The sequence below is a fragment of the Cervus canadensis genome, chromosome 28 (assembly GCF_019320065.1).
Source record: "Cervus canadensis isolate Bull #8, Minnesota chromosome 28, ASM1932006v1, whole genome shotgun sequence".
Lineage (NCBI taxonomy): Eukaryota > Metazoa > Chordata > Mammalia > Artiodactyla > Cervidae > Cervus > Cervus canadensis.
Window position 1 is genome coordinate 11,409,644 of NC_057413.1, and position 10,206 is coordinate 11,419,849.

Here is a 10,206-nt window from a genome sequence, read left to right on the forward strand (position 1 = left end):
CCTTTGGCTTTGCAGGGCTGCAAATGTCCACAGTGTTGGTCCAAAGACCAAGGTACAGGAATATTTACTCACTCCTCGTCACTTATGGTTAAGAAGCAACCATCACCAAACAAGAACGTTACAATCACCCTGTCAAGACAAGTCACATGCTCACAGTGATAGCTTATGTTAAATGGATCATAAACCATATACCAGGTTACTATTCTGCCCAGGATACAAATATTACATCATTCCAACCTCACAGCAGCCCTAGCGAAAGTTCTCATACGATCTCCATCTTACACATGAAGAAACTGAGGCCCGGGAAGGTTACAGGAGTGCCCCAGGTCACAGCGGCAGTTCCACATCTTAAATTCAGACAGGCTGGTTCCAGAGCCCCGCGTCCTTATTTTAAATACCATGGAATTTATATAGAACTTAAAAAACTGGACCTTAGAAGCCACGGTGTCAGGGGAGGGGGGCAAGTTCTTTATTTAAAGAAATCTAGTGAATCAGTTTCAAAATGAACATTCTGATAAAAAAAGGATTCGTCTCTTAAACATGAGCTGAAAATCCAGATTTCTGTATGTAAGGCTGGATAAAAGTGGTTGGTGCAACTTATCAGGGAAAGAAACAGAACATGACTTGGGAAGAGCTGACCAGAGACCTCCAGATCCAGCCCATGCCACAGCAGTGGAACGTCAGTGTGACTCCAAAAGACCATTCTGGTTCATTTGGATTCAGTGGGTCTAGGGTGGAGTCCCGGTTCTATTTTTTTCTTTTTTTTTTTTTAACCTCTCCTGGCGATTCTGGTGTCCTGCCAGGCTCGAGAACCTCTGAACTAGTCTATTTCCACAGCTTGGAGCAGGACTACTCCCAAGGCAAACAGAAAGAGGGGATCGATTTCACAATCTCCTCCGGTTGCAAATACCAGTGTTCCCAAGCCCTTATTGCCCCAACTTCAAACTAACTTCCCCTGCTCTCCTGATTCTAGGCAGGCAGTCTTCCCTTCAACAGAGAGCCATGAGTCATCAACCCTGCATCCACCCTGTGTCTGTATGACTCTCCAGGTCAGAAAAACTTACTGTACATGAAGAAAGCAGGAAGTTGTCAAATCCAAAACAGACACAGAGAAATTCAAGATCCAACCAACACGGGTTGCTACCGAACCAACAAGCTGTCTCCCTGCACCACGGTCACACAACCACCACAACCCAAAACGTGGAGACAATGACTTAAGACAACCGTTTGGTAGCAAAACTTGCTCATCAGCTCCAAGTACAGGTGACGATTAAAACAATCAAGCTCAAGCCCAGCACACAATAATTAACCATCGGAAAGACAGAGGCAGACTACATCATCAACCAAATAAATCAAAAAAGAGGATACCTTAATCCAAGTTTAAAAAAAAAAAACCACCTCTGCAATTTCTCAATTTCCCACACAATACAGTTTGCAAAGACAATTATCTTCAACAGTCTGCAAAGTGCTAAAGTACTAGTAGGCGATTTTCCCAGGCCAGACTTTATCCTCAGATAGAAACCAAAGAGCATCGCAAAACTCTCACCTGATGGGTGTCGGGCTCCCCCGAGGCAGCCGTGGAGGAGGAGACCGCTGTCCAAAGACGACAGACGAATCTGCAGCTTGAACGGAACACCTCGGTGATTTGCAGCCGGATCCTCCTGCAATGGTCCAGGGGGTGCAGAAGAGGAAATCCAAAATGAGAAACAGCACGAATCGCTTTAAAAAATAATAATAATTACACCTGAAGACACCATGCAGGGAAATCTAAACTTCAAGAACATCAAATTTTGCATTGTTTTATGAGAATTACACAGGCACCAGCCAGCTCAAAAGGCAGGTCTGGTTTGATTCAACAGGGCTCGGAGGGAGGCCAACACGCAAAAAGGTCATCCCTTCAATCAAATTAAAAGCTTGGTCTTTCCATTTGAGCCAGCTACTGTCAATCTTTTCTCTAAGATTCTAATGAATCACCTCATAAACACATGCTGGTCATCACGGGACTATCAGGTGGAAATGGGCATGGACTGAATAGTAATTGAGCCAAAGTCTAATTTTCATGAGGCATATCTTACTATCAACATGCAACTTTAGGCACAATCATGACACAGAGCACAGTTGTTAGCATACCAGTCTAATGGGATAGAAAAAAAGAATCAAATGCAGAAAAAAAAAAATTTAAGTATGCATATACTCACTAGAGTTTTCACTGAACTTTAAACGATTTAATTACTGAATGTACATCTACTTGATTTTCATTCTGTCATAACATCTTGAGCATGTTTAAGTAAAGATTACCCACTGTAGGATGAATGAGTGAATGTGTGAATGGATGAATGAAAGAGAATGAATGAATCTTCCATATACCTTTCCATCAGGGAGCTTGGCGCTCGCAGTAGTTTTTGTGAGGTAAACACCTATGCATAGAAACGGAAGAAGTTGAGGACTTGATCGGCTAACATACTTTCCTATCTATTCAAAGCATATTTTTAAATACTGGTAGTTCCCAACTGTCCACATTAAATAGAATCAGGAGCACAGTTATTATAAACTAATCCCCAAACTCGTCATTGCTGGACTGATTTTTTTTTTTTCAGCCTTTCATTACTGGAGCTGATCTGCATATTTGCTTAGGCTGGTTTTAAATTTAGTTTGGGTTTCCTAAGCCCACGCCAGGTAACAGTAGGAAGGAGAAGGCCCAGGATTATATTGGGTGTCAGAAAGAAACTATTCTGGAGCTATGAATATGATCTTCAATGTGAATAATCTGTAAACAGGTAAGTGAGCCAATTAGCCTTGGGTACATGGCAACACATCTCATGATTATTTTCATCCATACACACTCACTATTTTTAAAAGCACAGCCCAGCTGGAAAGGAAAATAATGTCGATTGCTTTCCAACACTTTGCAAAGTAATGAATAGTAGCCAAAGTATTCTTACTTCTAGCTAATCCATTCACCAAGTATTTATTTAAGCATCTTTTGCATGCCAGAGACTGATACGCAGAAGGAAGTTTTCCAGGCCTTGGTCTCCCCATAGGTAAACAGTTAAGCCTGTGTGCTAAGTTGTTTCAATCATGTCCAACTCTTTATGACCCCATGGACTGCAGCCCACCAGGTTCCTCTGTCCATTGTACTCTCCAGGCAAGAATACTGGAGTGGGTTGCCACACCCTCCTCCTCCAGGGGGTCTTCCGAATAGATCAAACCCAAGTCTCTTGTCTCTTAGGTTTCCTGCATTGGCAGGCAGGTTCTTCACCACTAGCGCCACCTGGGAAACCCCAAACAGTTAAGTGTAGAGAAAGAAGGAAGCCTTTCTAGACTATCACATCTCTGAAGTCCTCGGAAGACAAGTCCTCCGGTAAGAAGCTTGTTGAGTTACAAACATTAATAGTGGCCAAGTTAAATAAAAGCTCACAATATTCTATTTATTCTTACGCAGTACTTGGTTTAAGGGCCAGGGGGTGATCTTGATTTTTATCTAGTAACATCTCAAATGAAGCCTCAAAATCCTTGATCATCATTTTCAAACAATGTGCAGGTACCATGGATTTGCAGAGTGCTTGCTTTATGAGCTAACGATTGAGAGTGTTGGCTTGTGTATCGACGTGTGTGCACACTATCCTATTTACCTATCACTTGGCAGATAAGATTTTATAGAGTCCAAATTACAGTCTCCTCCTATTCTGCTGAAGTGCAGAGAACAGTCAAACATGATGCAAATGCTGTAAAATATTAATTTACTCTCGTGTCGGTATGCCTACTTATTCCAAAAGCATCTGTGTTGCTACACCGGTTAGGGTAACTAAAGAGTTAAAATAACTTGCTGTGTTCTATCAGAGGGAAGAAACCAAAAATAAAAGCAAGGCAGAATGGATTCACTGCAAAAATATACAGACAACATACAATAAAATAGCCTATAGACTGTTTAAGACAATATATCTACTAAAAATGGAATTTTTAATATTTAAAAAGCACAGCAGAGCAACATAACACAATACTATAAATAGCGGGAGACAGAAAGGTGGCCTAAGTGATACTGATGTGACAGTCAGTAAAGAGGAGATGATATATAAATAATGCAGATACAGAAGAAAATATCAATACTTCAGGGAGAGTAGGCCAAAGTTAAGGGTGCAGTAAAAGAAAATGTGCCCTACACGGTCAAAAAAAATAGATTTTCTTTGAATGCTAGAAGCATAAGCGTTTACAGGTTAGCAGCTCTAACAGTGATGACTAAAAACTTCTGATAGATAACTCAAAAGGTATCCGTTAAAGAGCACCTAAGTAGAAAAAAGAGAACTTCCTCTTAGCCTGAACCCAAATGCCATCACCAAGGGAGCCTCTGCCCCCTGAAGCCTCAAATTGTGATTACACTACAATGAGTTTTCTGAAAAGTCATTTTCAGGTTCAGTATCCAATGTTTGCTTGCGTTATTGCCATTACCAGTGCTTTTCCATTACTTCACAAATGGGAGGCATTAAAACTTATATTTTAAAAAAGTCAGTGAAACAGTTCTGCTCCCATCAAAAATGTCAAAGAGAATATAATGCTTGTTGCTTTTTTGTCTTTAATAGTTCTAAACATGTTTTAGTACATTTGAGGTGGTAATAGGTAGCACACATATTTACAGCGCATTAGCCTGAAAAGTTCAGATTTATAAGGATTATAAAATATACTACTACACTGACAAAGACAAAGATACATAAATTATGAAATAGGAAAGAGATTTCTGAAAACTGTTTCCACCATTAAAGATTATTTACCTAAGCCTTTTTATTACTCCTGGAATTTTAAGCATTTACATATTTTTAAAACCTTGATCCAATTACAACTCTTTCAGCCAACATTTGAAAATATTCTCTTAAAACTAGCACAGAGTATACACTTATCACCTCTTAAAGAAATTTTGAATGTATTTTATTAAACTGAATTAAATGAAATTAAAATCTGAACAGCGTAATTGAGGACTACAAAATTCTTTCTTTAAAAAAAGGGCAGTCCTGTGTGGAACGCCCTAGAACAGAAATTACTATCTCTTTTGGGATTTCTATGATTTCTTATTTTCGATGCTTTTCACAAAATAAGGAGAGCCTGCTTCTGATAAGCTGGGAAGTATGAACAGAACTAAATCTGCTCTTTGAAGCAGTTAAGCTGCACATATCAAAAGATATAAAGCAATGGAAATCAAATCATCTGTCTCCCCATAAAAATAATATTCTGTCTTGCTGCACTATGTCATCTTACATATGCACGTATTTAAGCTTTTCAGAAGTGAAACTATGTGTTACTTGCAGACAACTATAGTTTAAAGAATTAACATTCACTCCTACCTTCGCTAAATTTCAGGCTTTTAGTAAAAACATGTTTATTGACTAACTTCTCATAGGAAACAAAATGAGCCGGTGTTACCACGCGTTAGTCATCAAAAACTGTCATTCAAGGTAAACGCAAACAGAAAATCCACTTGACATTTCAGAATGGAAAAAAAAATAAAGGCACATTATACAAAAGGAATGTGAATCAAACTCTGTAATGACAGCAAAACAAGAAGTCACAGAAGCGTATTTATTAATATTTTAATAAGCTCTTAAGGCTGGCCTTTCCTGGGACCCCCCAGACAACTGAGTTAGGCCTACTGAAACATAAGGCCAGCTACAGACATTTCATGTACAGTCTGATGGCTGAAGAGTTGTTCTTGAATCTATTTGCAAGAGTAAAAGACAATTTAGAGGCCAGGAAGCCTAGTTATAATATTTCTGATTAAATATCACTTCTATTTATCAAACCCTCTTAAAACGAAATCCAGAAGGGAAGGGGAAGATACTGATTTTCACAGTTCCCAATCAAGTACATTTTTCATACTTATTTTAACATAAATTTATTTGTGCACTCAAAAATACACATTCACATTTGGCTGCCAGTAAAGTGTTTTTCTGTACATAGTAATATGTAATTCAGGACCTCCAAGGTGTTGTGTAAAACATAAACTTCTGTGCTTCATTTTATATCCTTGCCTCTCCCATCTATTTACCTCCTACCTCCTAGAAATAATGGCTTGCTTTAAACACAGCAACACTTGATCTGAGCAGGTCGCAATCATGTTACCAACTGCATAGACTCACTAAAGGGTAGAAACTCATAAGCCCTCTGTGAGGAACACTGAGCTCTCTCAATCCAGGCCCCAGAGGTTAAAAAAAAAGGATTTACCAGTTTAGCTATGGGGTTGTAAAACTGTAAACTGACTAGCGGGGTCACACAGACATCCAGACATTATTATTCTCAATTATTTTTTCTTTCAAATATCAGAGTAATTAAAATACTCCCCCTTATTTGGATTGCCTGAGCAACACAGAGCTTCAGCAACCAAAGCTACTTTCCTTTTTTTTCCCCAACAGTATTATTTTTCTTTGCATAGCAGGCTCATTAAGGTGGTCGCCTAATGCAAAGAGCAGAATGTTGTTCACTAAGTTATTAAATGCTCATTAAATTTTACCCCCAAATAGAGTACAAATTACTGTGCAAAAGCACCAAACATTATCAGTCTACCAGCTAAAGGCCTGTATCATCTCTTACCTGAAACAAAAACCTTTTAACTTACTACCTCCAAGGTAAGGATCCTGGCCAAGAAATCCAAGTTAAGAATGAATACATTCAGAATGACTGTCTACTTCCAGTAGCATTTTTTTTTTTTTTTTGTCATTAGGATGGCCATAAAGTTTTTAAATATGACAACGGGGATATCCTTGTCAAATAAATTACTTCCGCTGAATAAATCCTTTAGAAAACCCCGCTATTCGCAGCTTGGGTTCTAAAGGATGAGTTCTTTTGCACTTGAAAGGGTTAAGTGCCTGAAAGGCCAAAGGCACCAGGACTGCAAGAGAAAGGTTGCTTTCCTCAGTTCGTCAGCTCTGAAAGGTTTCTAGCAAGTACCAAATACTTGTTGATGTGTTCACAAGCAGGACTGTCAGGCTCCTTTCACGGTCTGGGGAGATGCATTTACATACTGCACCCAGTAAGCACAGCTTGTTGGTCTCCCTTATAAAAGTTGAGTAGCTAGAAGCCTCATTCAGCGTCTCCCATCCGAAAGTGACAGAAAGAAGAAGATGCGGCTGAAATAGTAAAAAGAGTCTCTCATCTGGTTGGGGCAGCACAAATACTGTGCATCAAACACTTGGGAGTAGTCCAGGCACAGACAGACCCACCTGAATGGACGGGAGAACACTCTCTGTTGCCATGGCAGCCTGATCTAATTACATGAGTGATCAGGGATGGAGTAAGTGCACCGAAAACCTACACCCGTTGACAGGTATCTACGAGATGAGAAAGGCAGGCAGGCGGAAGGTTCAGGGGAGCCCTTCGACCTCTGCTTTCTGGAGAAGGTGGCACTCAAGCCCATTGATCTGTGGGGCTGCTAAAATATTGACTGATGCAGGCACAGTTAGAGGGCAATCAGAGGAGATTAAATGCCATAGCATTAGCCCTCACAGTGCAATCCCTTTCCAAGAGTTCATGTGCAGGGTTTTCTCCTCCTCCTCTCTGCTGGTTTCCTCAGGCAGATGCTCCATTCCAAAAAAAGCTCGTGTCAAACTACCCTCACCCACCAAATAAACCACAAGGTGGGCTTAAGACGGGGGCTTCCAGGAACTGTAGGGTTCCTCAGAAACCCGAATGAAATGGCTTAGCTAACACGGTCGAAAAAGTAACTAGCTGTGCCTAAAAATAACCCATCAAGTACCCGCTGCTGCGAGCGACATGTAACGATGATGTTTAAATATTAAGAGCAGCCTGCATTATAAAACACAAATGTCATTGAGATGTGACTACGAGATTGCCAAAGGAGAACTTATTTGCATACACACATTCCCATGCAAGCGCCAGGATATGCAAGGAGCATGCCACTCTAAGCCATTAGTTTTTATTCTGTGGGTGTAATAGGGTCTTCTAATTTTGCTAATTGTACCCTGTGGCTCTCACAGGGAAGCTAAGGATCTCTTCGGGGACAGAACCAGTTTGGAGGAGTCCCTACTGCACAGCATACGGTAAACAAAATAAAAATAGCTTGCCATTCTCCTTAGCCACATCGCGCATTATATAACCAGCTTCCGACTGGCTTTCTGTGTGTGTGTGCGCGCCCTTACTACTCTTCAGCAATTTCCCAATCTCTCGAAGTATTTATATTACCCTCTTATCTGTAGAATTATATACCAAGAAAGCAAAACAAAACAGAGCAGCCACGGGATTGAACTGAACCCCACTAGTCCTTAGAAACTGATTTTTTTGTTGTTTGTTTTCTGGCAGGATCTCCACCACCACCCTACTTCCACCCCCCACTAAGGTTCTTGCTCAATCTCCCTAGAAAACCTGAATTGTTCCATCGCTTCCAGTCAGCCCCCTACGTGGTCTGAAATAAAATGAAAGCACCAGCCGCGGAGTTTAGGAAGGCGGCCTGAGGGCGGGGGTGGCCGAGGAGGGGTCAGGGCGCTGCGGAGTCAGCCAAGCAGCCACGGCGGGGCCCCCTCCCCACCGCGATGGCCCGGCCGCCCCCTCCCCCGCAGGCGCGCGCGCACACACACACACACACACTCACACACGCACGCACGCACTCACACACTCACGCCGCGCTCCGCCGCCGCCTCACCTCTCGCTCCGCCCGGCCGGCCCCCTGCCCTGCCCCCTGCGGGACCGGCCTGCGCGCAGCGCTGGAACCACGTAGGAGGCGGCGGCGGCGGCCGCGGGAGTGGCGGAGACTCCGGCCCGGCCCAGAGTGAGCGAGCAGCGGGGCTCCGGGCGCATCCCAGCGCCCGCAGCGCCTCCTCCGCCGCCGCCGCCTCCCCCCTCCCCTCCTCCCGGCTTCATTCACCCTCCCAGCAGCCGCGCAGCCGCTCACTCCCGGCGCGGGCAGGGCAGCGCCTGCCGCGGCTTCCCGGCTCCGGCCGCGGGCGCTGGCGAGGGCGCCGGCCCGGGCTGGGGCGCTCGCGGGCTCCCGGCTCCGGGCGGCGGCGGCGGCTGCACATGATCAGGAAGCGGCCGTACCAACAGGGCGGCGGCGGCAGCCGCCCGGGCCGCCACCGCCACTCCGGCCGCGCTCCCGGCACCGCGCGCCTGCTCTCCCTGCGCCCACCTCCCTTGGTCTCCCCCCGCGATCCCACCGCCCGGCGGCGCGCGAAAAGTCCCGGCCCGGCCGCGGGCGCAGACCCTCCCGGTCCGCAGTCGCGCGCCGGCCCAGGCCGGCCTCCGCCGTGAGACCCCCGCCCCAGGGGCTCCGGGGCCAGGCGGCCCCCGCGGTAAAGCCAGCCCTCTTCCAGATCTGCTCTCTCTCGCCGCCCTCTGCGAAGAGAGGAGTGAGGAGGGGGCGGCGGGAGGAGGGGGCAGCGCGACCCCCGGCCGCCACCTCCCCCCTACGCCACCTCCTGGGAAGAGGACACGGCTCTCCCCACCAGCAGCCGCCGTAGTGGGGAGCCGCCGCGGATCTACCCGCCAGCCCGCGCCCCCCGCCCGGGCGCGCCCCCTCGCCCGGCGGGCGCCCACCCGGCCCCTGCACACCATCCCCCTGCCGGTAGTCTCAGCGCCCACAGCTGGGGATGTCGGCCCGGGAGGCTGGAGCCGGGGAAGGGTGTATGTACACACACACACACACACACACACACACACACACACACACACACCACACCACAACACGACGCGTCGATTTCCTTCGCTCCTCTTCCAGCTGTTTTCCGTGCCGCCGAATGGGGTTTGGGGTTTGTTTGCTGGTTGTTGCTTTTGCCCCTCTCGGGAGAGCGGGGTAGGGGGGGATCTTGATCTAAATCAGGGGAGAAGGAGATGGGGGGAGGGGGGAGAGAAAGAATCAGAGGAGAAAAAAAAATAGCCACTTACTGTAAAGTGTAAATGGATCTGGGGTTGCGTGGGGAAGGGGGGGCAGAGGGAGAGAAACAGTGTCTTGCGGCTGCGGTAGCTCTGGCTGCTGCTCCACAGGGCTTGTTTTGGATCCCCCTGCAGTGAAACAGGTCCTGTACGGCTCCGCCACTGTAGTAGAAATGATGTCTGCGGTATACTCTGCTCTCTCCTCCTCCTCCCCCCTCCTCCCCTCCCTCCTCCCTCCGCCCGCCCTCCCTCGCGCTCTCTCGCGCTCGCTCGCTCGCTCGCTCCAGTATGTAAATGTGTAATAGAAGCCAAATATGGAGCAGTTGGCTGCCGCCGCCG

The 10,206-nt window shown here is 45.8% G+C and overlaps 1 protein-coding gene across 12 annotated transcripts in view; it reads right to left on the bottom strand.

Moving 5' to 3' along the window:
* ATXN1 (ataxin 1) overlaps window positions 1–10,206 on the bottom strand; it is a 404,850-nt gene that overhangs the window by 393,237 nt on the left and 1,407 nt on the right. For 3 of the 12 annotated variants that reach the window (XM_043449229.1, XM_043449233.1, XM_043449226.1), the window contains exons 1-2: window positions 9,880–10,106; window positions 1,547–1,661 (exon numbers count right to left, since the gene is read on the bottom strand). The gene's annotated coding sequence lies outside the window, so the exon portion shown is untranslated. Of the gene's footprint in view, window positions 1–1,546; window positions 1,662–2,367; window positions 2,418–8,641; window positions 8,782–9,879; window positions 10,110–10,206 lie in introns of those variants that run through there. The other 9 variants (XM_043449224.1, XM_043449237.1, XM_043449230.1 and 6 more) reach the window with 7 other exon arrangements.